The 15,045-nt window shown below is 46.0% G+C and overlaps 1 long non-coding RNA gene across 1 annotated transcript in view; it reads left to right on the top strand.

Moving 5' to 3' along the window:
• The window catches only part of LOC144681042 (uncharacterized), a 49,424-nt gene extending 37,697 nt beyond the window's left edge, over positions 1–11,727 (top strand). The window contains exon 3 of the long non-coding RNA XR_013576675.1: positions 11,606–11,727. This is a non-coding gene — a long non-coding RNA (uncharacterized LOC144681042). The remainder of the gene's footprint in view (positions 1–11,605) is intronic.
• The last annotated feature ends 3,318 nt before the right edge of the window (positions 11,728–15,045 follow it).

The raw sequence follows: 15,045 nt of genomic DNA on the forward strand, positions 1-15,045 counted from the left end.
TAAGCTCCTGATTCCCCAAAGCCTGTCCACCATCTACAAGGCACAAGTCAGGAGTGTGATGGAATACTCTCCACTGCCTGGATGACTGCGGTTCCAACAACACTCAAGAAGCTTGACACCATCCAGAACAAAGTAGCCTGCTTAATTGACACCCCATCCAGTACCTCCAACATTCACTCCCTCCACCACTGATGCACAGTAACAGCAGTGAGTACCATCTACAAGATGCACTGCAGCAACTCACCAAGGCTCCTCTGACAGCACCTTCCAAACCCATGACCTCTAGCACCTAGAAGGACAAGGGCAGTAGATGCACAGGGTGGGACAATGTTAGTCCAATACATTAACTACTGGTCTACTGCACCCCTCCGCAGATGTGAATTTTCCACATAATTTTTAATTAGACGATGAATTTGAAAGGCTACGAAATAAGCAGCTAAAAGGGTTTAATTTTCTCTAACATTGAATTGGTTAATACTTTTGTAGTTAAAGAAAACAAGTTGATGATGTCCTGGCACGAGTGTGAAAGGGAACTTTATTAATTGGCGCTCAACAAGAGATAATTCAACTCCGTAAGCCTCTCCAGAAAAATAACTTTTGTTTCTAAATCCAATGAAACTATTGTGAATTAAAAGCACTGAACAATACCAAAATCGAATAAAAGTAAATTTTAATTAAACATAATGACCCAAATGACCATGACTGTCAGGCACAAGTGATTCAAGTAGCACTGGAGTTCAATAGATATAAGATATAGGAATGTAAAGGTAGCCTTTATGCTTAAAAATACATATTTTCAGGCTCACTGATAAATAAATATCTTATTATTTACATAGCACTGTGAAAGACATGTGTTTTGTGCAAACTCAATTCTGTACAGACTGGCTCCATGTATATTATACACAGAGAGAGACATTATATATTTAAACCAAACTCAGGATATAATGGCAGAGGAAAATGCCTGAAGGCTGAATTGTTTTGCATTGATTATTAATAATGCAGATGCATACCCAAGTTGTCAGTTATTCTACTGCCAGGCACTCTAGTGCAACTACTGTGATCGGCATACACAATCTTGGTCAAAGCATTCATAAATAAGATGACAGATTCATGATTCAATAGGGAAGAAAGGGAATGGAGTTGGTACTAATGTGAAAGAGAAATAAAATTGTTTTGAGCTCAGCGTCAATGAGAGGCTGCTAGATTGGAAATCCATCACCCATTCCTGCCTTATGAAACTCACAATTATTTGGATGTTTTTTTCTCTTTCATACTCTGGTGAGAGTAATGCAGCTCTCCCTTTCCAGCACTACACTTAACCCCATTGTCACCCCATTCTGGCAGATTTCCTGTCCAATATCTAGTCTTCATCGAACTGAGCAATGGAAAGACTTGAGTCCACTTTTTTTTTTCTGTGCCTGCCATAAGTTTTTCTCCCTTGCCATTCTGCAGCTTGGCCACCAGCTCAAGTTGAAATGCGTGCAACCCATCCTGTTCAACTCTGAGCTGAGTTTCAGTGATATGCCAATACAGTTAGATGAAGCAGAATTGGGAGGAAACTCACATGGAGCATAAATGGCAGCACAGATCCGAGCAGCTGAATGGTGTGCTTCTGTGCTGTAAATTCTGTACAATTCCATGCAAAAGCTCACATCCTTTCCATCAGCAAGACTACACTTCTAAATCTGTCACAAAATTCCTCACCAACACTTCCATCAATGCCTAACTTGATTATGCCCAATAATCTCTATTTGTTCTGCTATTTTCCATCCTCTGCACATTACATTTTTACCAAAACAGTGTTGCCTGTATCCTATCTCCCCCCACTAATGGTTGCCTATCCTTGTCTTTGTCCTCATCTTTAAATCTCTCCATAATCTTATTCCTCCCCAGCTCTGCAACCTCCTCCATGACTTACATGCCTTCCCATAACTTTTGGTCGTCCAACTCTGACCTAGTGTGCTTGCCATTTCTCTTCAGTCCACCAGTCATAATAGAGCCATCAGTCAGCTCAACCCTACTCTCTAGAACTCCTTTCCTAAAACCCCCCAGCTCTCTCAAGTTCTGTCCTCCTTTAAAAGAATCTTGTCAAAATCCAGATTTTTGGCTTGCCTTCAGCTAACACTCCAAACCCTCGCCAATGGCTCTTTCCCGTGGTTATTTATCTGCCTTTGGACATTTTGTACATCGCATGGCAGGAGCTGTTGAATTAAGCATTTTAGCTGCTTAAGAGGCGTCAAGCAAGTGTGAGTTATTTTCATCAGTCAACTGAAATAAATGCAGTCTTTGCCTCTAGTTTAGCAGTTGTTGAACCCAAACCAAGGTTTGCTTATTTGCTTTGTACAGTGAAGGAAGGAAGGAGCAGCATGTAAAAACAGGAAAACAAACCTGGGTGTCTGCAGTGTAGACTGAATGGCCAGTTTCTGTGCTAAAATACCTGCTGATTCTATTTCAATATAGGAACATCAAGTTAGGTTCTTCTGAAGGCTGAACTGTTAAATGTGATATCCGTCATGGAAAAGAAAGAAGGAAAAATGTATTTATGCCTTTCATGAACTCATGATGTCCCAAAGTGCTTCAGTCAATGAAGTACTTTTGAAGTGTAGTTACTGTTTTAGCTAGTGTAAGAACTGAAGCAGCCAATTTGGCACAGGGAGCTCCCACAAGCAACATTGTAATCATAGCTAGATTATCTGTCTTACTGAAGTTGGTTCAGGGATAAATGTTGGCCAGAAAGCTGGTGAGATCTCCCCCACTCATTTTCAATAGTGTCATGGGATCTCTTACATCCACCTGAGAGGTCAGATGGGGCCTTGTTTAACATCTCATCCGAAAGGCAGAATCGTTGACAGTGCAGCACTCCCTCTGCATTGATGTGTCAACCTCTGTACAAATAATGTCCTCCCACTTCTTATAATGCACTAAAAAATAGGCAATGAGGGAATGGCAGAGAGAAAAAGAGAGGTGGACAGGAGGAGAGAGAAAGGAGGAGAGAAAAGGGAAAGTGGGGGCAAGAGAGAGATGGAAAATTCAAACCAGTCCCTGGCCCTAACTCCATACACAAAAGAAAATGTAAATCACATTAAAAACATATCCATTTATAAACCTTTCCCCTTAAGATACTTAATTTCTTTCCTTCCAAAACAAACATAAAATGTGGTGCCACATTGCCCATCTGGGAGCTGCTTAAAGATGATGTCATGTCTGAGCAATGCCTGTAGAAGTAAGCATAACTCCCTTTCCCCATTGTCTTGAATCCAAACTCTACCCAGTTATGATCAGTTCCACGCACACCCCTCCTTCCCCACCCCCCCATCCCTTCTCTAATGAAGGCCGAGTCTGGGGAATGCAGCATTTAAAAAGATTGATTGTAGCTAAGAGTACCTAACACTAATGGCTGTGGCTTAAAGACCCCAGGTGGCTCTGCAAGTTGAGTCCAGAGGCTGTAATGTCCAACTCATTTATAGAAACAGTTACAGGTTTGGGCATTTCTTGGTCGAGTTGCTGGATGAAGAGTCTAACACCAATAAAAGCTTTGTGAAGGGTAAAGAGGCACAGGGACTGATCCGACTGATGGTAATTCTCCCCTCTGTACCCAGTTGCCCTGCTTCTCAAGAAATTGCTCCCCCTAGCCTTACCTTTCGTCTATTATTGTATCATCTAAGTGGTAAGGTATCAACAAAAATTTGCATTTACATAGAACCTTTAAGGTTAAACGATAGCCCAAAAATTATACAGGTACTGTTGATCTTTCTCAGTAGTCAAATTTGTGAATGCTTACACATTATAGTTGCTCATCACAATACTGTCATCTCATACTAAAGACATTGCTTAGGGATCCTAGTGAACAATCCGGGTGAAGTTCACATCAGTCTACTTTGTGAACCTTAGCCGAGTATCTAATCGAACATGCACTTGAATGTACAAAAGTTATCAGAAATATTTGTTGCTGTCATAGTATCACACTCAGATTGTCACACCCATTCCCAAAGGGCTACAGGGCGGAATCATCCTTGCCCACTGGCGTTGGGCGTGTTTAGTGGCGTGAGCAGACAATAGGGCAAGAAGGCCAAAAATCAGTTTCATGACATTGTGAAGCCAGTTTGCGAATGTCCATTCAGCCCGTTGATGGCGGGCGAGTTTCCTGCCATCAGATATCAGGAACCTCATTGAAATACATCTGCATATCATTATAAGGCCAGCCCACCGGAATCATCCCTCCCCCCGGCTGGATTGTCCGCCCACATCGGTGTGATTTCTCTTGGACATGTTTCACAACAGCATATAAGAGGCGTGCACTTGGCGGGCTGCAATTTGAGGGGAACTTTGAGATGGGTACACAGTAACGTTGTGGAGTGGTTGCGAGGGACGCCTGTTGGACTTCAGGGTTGAGGTACGTTGCTGGGGGAGGGACAAAGGCTGCCCTGCGGCTGAGGCGGCTTTGGGGTGGGGTGGCTGGAATGGGCGAGGGCTGCCCTGTGGTTGAAGGTAGCCCACGAGCCTGTACGGGGTCGGGGGGGTGGTGGGCGAGGGAAGCGGCCACACATTAGGAACACCTTGTAGAAAGTGATCATTCCTCTGCGGCTGAGACAGTTCAGGTGCAGCCACATTGATACAATTGGAATTGGGCCCCTAGCTTCTTTGTCCACTCAAGCAATGCAGAGGCATCAAAGTGCACCAAGTGCACCAAATCTTTTCGCCCCTCAGGCACAGATTGCAAACTAATAAGCACTTTAGTGGACTGCAGAACAGTTGGACGACTGGGCACATTGTACAATCTCCTTGCTAAAGCTTGCCCTGGAGCAGTCACTAGTGGAAGCGCTCACAGCCTCTGGCAATGTCATCATCCAGGTTTGGACTAATGCCGTCCATGGTTCAAGCTAACAGTGCAGCCTTGCATTGCAGGTTGGGAGAATGCCTGTGCCTGAGCTGAGAGCACAGCATGCAGTCCAGTGGGCAAAGCTGCCGTCAATTGGTCAGGTGGAGTGGGGCGGAGGAAGGTGGGGTTTTGGATGGATGGCCCCGGGGGTACACCTGCTGATCGTCCTGCCTATGGGTACCCAAGGGCCCCTGGTGGACTCCTTGAGTAGAAGGGGTAGCTGGAGTGATATCGGGCTGCCCTGCACCTCTCTAGTTTACATACTGTTGGAGGCCAACTATGGCGGCAGTGATGGAGTTCAGCTAGCGCAGCAGTGTAGAAGTGATGTCCTGGACCAAGGTCTCCATGGCAACCGCCTTCCTACCAGTGTTGCCATGCCGGCGCTATCACCTCAGTCTGAAGGGGGACGGAATCCTCCATCGTGCCTTGAAATCTGAGGAGTGCAATGGACATCCTTTCCTGATGTTCTCGAGCTTGCCTTTGCAGCTCCAGCAACTGTGACACGACTGAGTCTGGAGGCTCATCGTCTGACTCGGACTCAGCAGATTTCTGGCCTCTAGCAGTCCTCTGGGAAGTCACTGCCGCCGCCTTCTGTGGATCAGAAAAGCAATATGCTCACCAGGTTGTGATCCCAAGGCTACTCTAAAGCTAGGTCCCACCCAGGTGTCTCTGCGCTGGTGGAGGGTGTGGGTGACGCTGTGATGGGTTTTCAGGGAGGGTTTCAGCGGATTCCTCTTCTGAACTTCCTTTGGGGCTTGATTGAAGGCCCTGGGTCGTGGACTCTCTTGGCAGTTTCCCACATGTGCCTGCAAAAGCAAGGAGAGATGATTAGTGCATGGCAGTGGCCTGTGAAACAGGACACATCACTCACAGCATGGTTGTCTGTTGGATGTTGCACTGCTGGATCCTCACTTGGTAGAGCAGCGTTGACCTCACTGTCAGCACAGGAATGGTCCAGATCCTCGCCGGCCAGCTGGATGGCTCTGTTTTCAATGTCTGTGAGGACCTTGGTTTCAGGCATTCCTCCACCAGTCTGCGAACTCTCCCTCTTGTTGTGTGCCAGCTTGTCCTGCATGAATAGAGATGGAGAGAGTGTAAGGAGGATGCCTGCCGGGCCAGACAATAAATATGCCTGGCATGTGTGGGTGTTGAGTGGTCCCATGGACAGGATGAGGACAATGAAGGCGTGTCTGAGAGAGTGAATGGTTATGTCCCTTGAACTGGCAGTGAGTGAGGGCCCTGTGGATGTGTGATGGGTTTGTGAGTATGCGAGTTGAGAGTGATGAGAAGGGTGACTTATCCTGGCGGAACAGAGGAGATCATTCATCCTCTTGCGGCACAGGGTAGCTGTCCTCTTTTGAAGGGCGTTGGCTCTGACCACCACTGCCACCGCCTCCCAAGCTGGATTGGTGAGGTTGCTGCCCATCCTGGAGCCAATGGGGGTAGAGGACATCATGGCGAGCCTCCACTGTGTCCAGAAGGCGCTTGAGGGATGCGTCATTGAACCTGGGGGCTGCAGTCTTTTTGCCTTTCAGGGCCATGTCTTCTTGCAGCAGTCATGGGCTGGAAACACTGAGAGGTGTGTGCGCGGCTGCACTTTAACTATGGTGCCCAGCTTGATGAAGTGGCAATATGATGGCATGGCAGGCTATGAGAGCCCTCCTGCCATGGAAAACGGCGTGTTTCCCGGGAATGCACAACTAATGCGCCGGGTTTGGGACGATACGATGTGAAAAGCCGCCACTGCGGCCGTGCTGCCACACTTAGCGCAAACCTGGGACGATTCCACCCAAGGTGTCTGTACTGGTGTGAGAGAGCTGGGTGTCAATACAGCCGTTTCCAACTCCAGCACTGACCGGAAACAAAATCTTACTATTACAGTACTTCCTACATTGCAAGCAACAGTGTGGTTCACTTCATTATGAGAATCACAAGAGGATCACCAACTTGGAGGGAATTGTATATTCACAAAACAATATTTTCTCAGTTAAATCGGAAGCGGGGTGGACCTGCCCTGCGGTACTCCCTTTCATTCAGCGTGCTCGTTTGAGCACTGGTAGAATCCACAAATTTGCAGGAAAATTGTGATGTTCGCAATTGCCAGCTGATCCACAAAGGAGGCAACCAGTGACCCTGGCTGAAAAGTGTATGCATCAGGTGTGGACAGGACTAGGCTGGGCTTGGATGACCCAATGGCCAACTCATTATGTGGGTCCACTCGTGAAGGATAGCCAGATGCGTGAGGTACCAGAGAGGGGGAACCAGAGCCTATGGAGCTGCAGGTTAGCACACGGTGGCTACCTGAGCCATACAGATCAGAAACGTCCTGGGTTCACTCACAGGCCTGTGGCTGAGTTACCATTCTCAGCCAGGGCAGCAAAACTGGGTGCAAGGATTGGCCTGATTCACCTGGCATTCCTGCCCCTGATAACTGGCTAGCAGTACTGCTGATAGTGTGTCTCTGTACATACTCATGTGCTTGTATACATGCCAACATGCATGTATGGGCAGGCCAAAGTGGGCATCTGAACAAATGCTTGTGCATACATCCTCCGGCTGTCACTTTGCAAGATGCATTTCTTTCTGGAGTAAGATATAAGCTATGCACAGAATGATTCTTGGCAAGTAATAGATTTTGATTTTTACAAAAAGATGCCGGTATATTAATGAGGAGAAAAGGCAGTAAAACATAATTCATGGTCTCTCTCGCACACTAAGTCTATAAATGCCGAGGAAATTGCCTTTCTATGTCGCAGCTAATGTTGGGCAGCTCACACTGTTACAATCTATCACAGGTCAGGGAGAACTGCAATTCACATTACCAGTACCAGAACTGCCACTATTGTTTACAAGAGGATTCATGAACGGAGGCATTTCAATACAAACTGCATTGCCTACGGAAAAAATGTGGGCCAGAATTTTATGTGCTGCGATCGGACGTGCGGCTGACCCGAGCTAGTGTGAAATTGCGCGAGGAAACGGGGCGGACATCCTGACGTCGCCCCACACCCGTGATGGTCGGCAGGCCTGTGTGGGGGTCGGAAGTGCGAAAATCAAAGTTCCAGTTAAGCCAATTAAAGCCCCAATCGACCGGGATTTTTAGTGGCCCGTGCGCTTTTACACTTGGCGCACAGGCCAATTGGCCAGGCGGCCTTCATGTTTTTGCATCATTCTCAATCCAGGGCAGGATAAAATGCCCAGAACGTGTTTGAAGGTAAGAGGAGTTAGGAGGACTGCTGTCAGTTTTTTGTCATTTCATTAGAGGCAGTTTGTGGCAATTTTTTTTGTGTGCAAGTATCCTTTGAACAATACTGCAGCTCCCTGAGGCAGCTCCACAGCAGTTGTCAGCCTTCGGGGAGCTCGTTGTAAAAAGCCCGCCCGCACCCTCACTTGTCTCACCACCCATCCTTCTCCCGCCCCTCCCCGGCAGCGCTGAGCCTCTCTCAGCGCACGTTTCACGCTAGCTGCCAGTTAATGGCCAGCGTGAAATCGCGTGTCAGTTGCAATTGTGGCAAGAAACGCATGTCAGGTCCGCTTCCGGGCCCGCTGATCACTTGCGCACGACGAGCGCAAAATTCAGGCCGTGTTCTTAGATTGGTAAAAGATGGCAGTGAATGGAAAAGTCGGTATCTTATAACATCAAAAGCCATTAAAGATCATAAACCATTGGATCATTACAGCAATGACATAATTAATGACATAAGCCCAGATATAATTATATTCATTTATTCAATGGCATATGCTTCTACAGTTCCAGAAGCTGGTTAATCAACCACCCAACTTATACTAAATGACTGCATTTTAACATAAGCAACAGCAACTTTTAAACCTCCTAAAAGAGTAGGGTTATTTTTAACTGCATCAGTCTCAACTCATGGGCACCAGGCTTCATGGAATAAACATCGCCAACCGCACATCCCTCTCAGTCATTGTTATATTGCAGAGTTTATTCACTGATCACCACAAAAGGGGAAGAGGATGGCTCTCCAAATAACCTTATCTACTTTTTTAAAAAGGAAATAGTTTGCACAATTTAAAAAAAAAAGTAGGTGAAGCCAACAGCAGTGGATAAGCCATCTTTTTTTATTGTGTTTGCACATTGGTGGTAGTGAATATTGGGGTAGCACCGAGCTACACAGTTGAGTGCTGTTCCCGCCACCTACCCATCATCCCTGCCCCCATCGCAATTTTACCAGTGGTGGGGCAGGCAAAGCCTACCCGTGGACCAATCGAGGCCTTGAAGTGCCAATTAATGCCCAATTAAGAGTCTCTCTGCCACCAATGTCTGGAAAGGCCCATCTCAAGGCCAGGATTTTCCAGCCCCGTCACTATGGGACCCGCTGTGGGCGATGCGGCAGCCCGGCCAAAAGCCCATTGACTTGCGGCAGGGCCAGACGATCCCAGCGTCAGGCAAGGCTGGGAAATCCCGCCCCCAAGGCCGGGATCCTCCGCTCCCATTGCAGGTGGGACCCACCGCGGGCGAGGCAGCGCCCCAGCCAGAAGTCCACTGACCCGCGACAGGGCCAGAAGATCATGGCGACAGGCATGTGAGGAAAATCCCGCCACAAGTGTCCAGCCTGACCAGCTTTCTCGCCTGGGCACATCAGAGAGCCGCCAACAGGTTTTTCTCACTCCTGGTTCTCCTGCCCTCCCTGGTCTGACTACCAGGGTTCCCCCCCACCCCTCTTGCCAGGGCCTTCTACCCTGGCTCGGGCAATATCCCCCGCAACTCACTTAACTTTCATTGCTGCTCTGGGTCCTCGGTGTTGGGGACTGCTGCAGTCACAATAGTGGCCACTGCTCCTGGTGGCGCTGCTGGGACTGGCCATTTGATTGGCTGGCAGCTCTCAGAGGAGGGACCTTCCTGCCCAGGTGGGGGCAGAAGTCTCACCTCAAGATAATTCATGCTCTTCCGAGCAGAGTGAGTCACTGGAGTAGGGGTGGGCTCACCACCTACTCTCTCACCAGGGGCCTGCAGCACCCCATTAAACCCAGCCCCAGAAGCTCCAAGTCACCTTTTCCTCCAAAGCATGCTAAACTTACTTCATTTCATGTCTCAAATTACTTATAGAAACATAGAAAATAGGAGCAGGAGTAGGCCATTCGGCCCTTCGAGCCTGCTCCGCCATTCATCATGATCATGGTTGATCATCCAACTCAATAGCCTGCTCCCGCTTTCTCCCCATACCCTTTGATCCCTTTCGCCCCAAGTATACTGTATCTCACAATATTGTTTTCTGAACCAAATATATCTTATTTACATTCGAATAAATCAATATTATCAGCTTGCAACTCCTGAGACAGTCTGTACCCAAAAATTGAGCACTCACTCACTGAAATCATGTTCACACAGATCAGTTTTGAACTTAGCTCTCTGTGTCCTCTGCTTTTTCTGTTCTGGGAAAGGCAAAACCACTCGGCATGCTTTGCATTGGCTCGTCCCTTTAGAATCCTAAAAACAGTGATCAACATCTCTCAGTCATCTCTTTTCCAAAGAGGACATGCCCAATTTACACGCCATAAAACGAGGCATATAAACCGACCTGGCGTATAAGCCGACCCCATTTCTTCGGCCCCCAAAATCATGTTTTTGCATATACCCGGTGTATATGTCAACCCTCTTTTCAGCCATGACAGACTATACTTGCATTTTTCTCCCCACAGATGCATCTTTAACTTACTGGTACCTTACAACTGGGCATATAGGATCAAGCAGGCAATATGGGCTGTTTTTCAAAGGTGCGCAGGGGTTTAAGACATATCCACACTTTGCATTGGATGATGATGACATTTCAATACGTCAACCACCCACACCAACGCCAGCATTTCACTTTTATGCTCAACGTTATCAGCCCCTGTCTTTGGATGGATTTCTTGAGGCTTCAAAGGTTGACTTACACGCCGACATCTATGGTAATCGCTCCTCATAATTCAATATCTTCATCTCCTCAAACAATCTGGTTGCTCTGTTGTGTATCCTTTATAAGGAGACCAGAGTCTACCAAAAAATGGTATCCGGCACATGGGAGGAAGGGAAAAAGAGGAATTGGAAAGCATTCTTTAAAATAATAGTTTGTGTAAGGTTGTCAAGAGGCAAAACCAGAACTTCCCCACAGCCCAAGGGAAACTGCAGCAACCCTTTAGATGAAAACTAACTCTGTATTTGAACATCCACAGTCAAGGAACAGAATTGCAGGTCTGAAAGACTATTCCATGAGTGGGAAAAGCTGATGTTGATTACAAACCTTGGTCGGAATGCAGAGGGGCAAATAAAACAGCTCTTGTATCTGTGTCATGAGTGGGGCATCTTGCAGAACTTTCAACACAGTTTGGATCAAGGCCTTAATTGCAGAGGACCAACAAGGCAGGAAGGTCTGAGAGGATAATCAGTGGGGAGGTCCAACTTTTCCAGCACTGTCTTAACTGAATCCAGGAATAATATAATGGGTTTCCTCTTCAGCAAACATTCATATGATGATACTAACAAGTAACAGATTGTGTATCTGGGCAGCTTTGAAACTATTGCTGTATCATTCAATTAGCAAGAAGATTGGTTCATTAAAATTATGACTGATGATGTTGTGGTCAACATACTTGCTCAAGATCAATGAGTTGATTTCATTTTATGGTGTTACCTAGCAACAGTGGCAATTAATATTTCATGCATCACTCATTTCTGTCCAATCAAACACACCAATAACCTGCTCCTTGCATATCATTTTAAAGCGCCCTCTGAGGATACAGACTGGGAACTGGGGAACGCCATGGAAAGTATAGCAGAGAACCAGAAACATTGCAACCCTGAGTGTTATGGAAGAAAGTGAAACGCTGTCAGGAGCCGGAGGGTTATGTTTGCGGCATTTTGAGGACAGCTCCTGCATTGACACAACTACAACTTTCATGATATGGTGCCCTTAATACAGTTGAAAAGTCCAAAGGCACTTCCTGTAAGCAAGGACTGCCAAAACCACACGCGGCATATGAAAGAAAATCTCCACTCATTTGTGCAGGCATCTCATTAAACAGATATTGCACGATTTTACTTTAAAACTGTAATTGCTTCCTTAGCTCCAAAATACAGGAACATAGGGACAGGAATAAACCATTCTGTATCTCAGCTTTCCATTCAATGAGGTTATGACTGATCTGCATCTTGATTCCATCAACCTGCCCTAACTCAATAAACCTTAATACCATTGCTTAGCAAAAATCTACCGACCTCAGGTTTAAAATTATGAATTGAGCCAGTGTCCACTGCTTTTCATCAAAGTTCCACATTTCTGCCACCCTTTGCATGAAGAAGTATTTCCTAACTTTACTCCTGGCTGACCTGGGTCTGATTTTAAGGATATATGGTTCTTTGTCTTAGAGTTAGACTCCCTTATCAGCTAAAATGATGGCACCCCATCAATTATTTTCAACAACCTTAAAACCTCAATCAAATCACCCCTTAACCTTTTACAGCCCAAGGGATACTAACTTAATTTCTGTAAACTCTTTGCATATGGAGCACTGGAAACATTCTGATGATTCTACATTGCACTCCTTCCAAGGCCAATATAAATTTTCTAAGGCGCGTTGCTCAGAACTGTACACAGTACTCGAGAGGTGGTCTAACCAGAGCTTTGGATAGCTGTAGAAAATGTACCCAACTTTAGATTCAAGATCTCTATTTATAAAGACTAACATTCCATTAGCCTTTTTGATTTTTATTGTTCCTGACTACTACATTTTAGTGATCTGTGCACATTGACCCCTAAGTCTCTCCCACTGTTGCTAGCTTGTCACCATTTAAATAATACTTGGATCTATCCTTTTTTTTGGTCCAAAATGGATGAACTCACATTTACCTGTATTGAAATCTACCTGCCACAGTTTCACCCACACATTTAATTTATCAATGCATCTTTGTAATTTTTTGTTCTTGTCCGCTTACTATACCACCAATCTTTGTGTCAACAGAAATTGTGGATATATGGCTCGGTATTGTGTTATCCAACTCATTGATGAATATGGTGAATAGTTGAGGCTGCAGTAGTGAAAGGAAGAATCCACAAGGCAGTTGTGAGACCAGCCTTGTTATATATAGTGCGGAAACTTAGTCAACATCAACAAGGGAGGATCAACAGCTGGACATTATTGAGATGTGGATGCTGAGATGGACATGTGGAGCAACAAGAAAGGAGAAAATCAGGAACCAGCACATCAAGGGATCAGTGAAGATTGTGGGAGTGTCAAAGAAAGTCCCCGAGAAGAGATTGAAATTGTATGGTAATCTGTTGAGGAGAGAGAGGAAATGTGGTGAGGTGAATAATGGAGATGGGGCTTCCAGGAGAAGGAAGAAGGAGAAAAGGAAGCCCTAAGACCAGATGGAAAGGTGAGGTGGTAAACGCAGTGGGATTGGAAGAGGAATGGGTAACTGACAGGAGGACATGGAAAAAGGTGAAGTTATGAAACCCAAACTTACCTTAATGTTGAGCGTGGAGGTTGGGAACTCTGAGTCCCAACAAACCTTGGACTTCCCACGTGTGCGCAGACCGGGAGTGGGCTGCACATGCACAATTCAGCAGATCTGCACCATTACGTCCTTCGGGCCCAGGACAGGCATAATAAGAGAAAATAAAAAGAATAAAGTAAAAGAAAGAAAGGCATGAAAACCCAGGTCAGGTGACCAGGACCAGGAGCAGAGCGCCATGGAAGACTAGTGTCCCAGGCAGGGGACAGGGAGAAGGGACAGTAGGAGGTCCCAAAAAGGGGAAAGGGGACAGGCAGGGGTCCCAGAAAGGAAGTCCCAGGTATGTGACAGAGATTGGGACAGAAACAGGTCCCAGTTAAGGAAAAAGAGAGGAGCAAAGAAACTAGCTCCAAACAGGAAAAGGGCTGTGAGGAGCAGGCGTTAAGGCAGCTGAAGATTGGTGACTCTGTGCTGTGGGCCATTGGGGGCAGAGGTACACCTTTGGAGCAGTAGCATGCTGCTCGGCACAGACAAAGATCTGGAATTGCGCCTGTGAGTTGGTGCTTGAGTCTATACTCGGGAATCCAGGGGAACAGAATCTTGGGAGACAAGATTGAAACCCTGCGAAGCGGGCTGTTGTTGAAGCTATCCAAGTTGGAGTGACATTTGGAGAGAATTCCAAGGTGAGGTCTTTGAAGGTGAAGACTGGAATCCCTTGTGAGAGGGGCGGAAATTCAATGAGATTAGTTGACTCATAGTGTTACTGACGTGTGCATGGGTTGTTGAGAAAACAGAGAAATCTGAGAAATGTTGAGAAATCTGTTTGGTCACATCTGTCACTTATTATGCAGTGCGTTGTGTCTGACCACGGTTTGCCTGTTGATTCATATGTACCTCATATTAACCCTGAAAATTCAAGTATAAAGATAGATATTGTAAATTGTTTTATCTTTCTGACATTGTATAGTAAAGTTTATTTTTGTTTGTTCAAAACCCGTGGAATCTTGGGGCTTAATTCACTGAACAAGTGTCTTGAATCTCAAACTTTGTCTACTTTAAACAAAATATTATTGGCTCCCGGCTGAATCTTACTAAAGACTTGGGGATCTGGTCGAGGATCATAACAGTGATCAACCAGCATTGTGACGACCCCAAGTAAAATAGGAGGAGGAGGAGGAAGAGGAAGAGGAAGAAAAGGAAGCAGAGGAAGAAGAAGAAGAAGAGGAAGTAGTTGAGGTCTAGTACAGATCCTTGTGGGACACCAGTAGTGACTTCCTTCCAATTCAAGTACAAGCCCATTAGCCTAGTCCTTGTCTTTACTGCCTCCTTATCATGTCAGCAATTTGTTTTCAGTTATGTGAGCTGACTAATTGGTACAAAAAGTCAGGAAACACAAGACAATGTCCACTTTACAATACTCCAAGCTTTTGTAACTTCCGTCTGCTTTCTCCCCTCACTAGCACGCTAGCACTGCGCCTACTCAGGCAGTGAAACCCATCTGGGTCACTAATGTCCCTTAGGGAAGGAAATCTGCTATTCTTACCCGGTCTGGCCTACATGTGACTCTGGACCCACAGTAATGTGGTTGACTTTTAGCTCCCCTCTGAAATGGTCCAAGAGCCACTCAGTTCAAGGGCAATTAGGGATGAGCAACATCCCATGAAAGAATAAAGTTCTCAGAGACTGTGTTCAAATTAGTCAGCAAGAAAAG

Source organism: Cetorhinus maximus, chromosome 1 (assembly GCF_964194155.1).
Source record: "Cetorhinus maximus chromosome 1, sCetMax3.hap1.1, whole genome shotgun sequence".
Classification (NCBI taxonomy): Eukaryota; Metazoa; Chordata; class Chondrichthyes; order Lamniformes; family Cetorhinidae; genus Cetorhinus; species Cetorhinus maximus.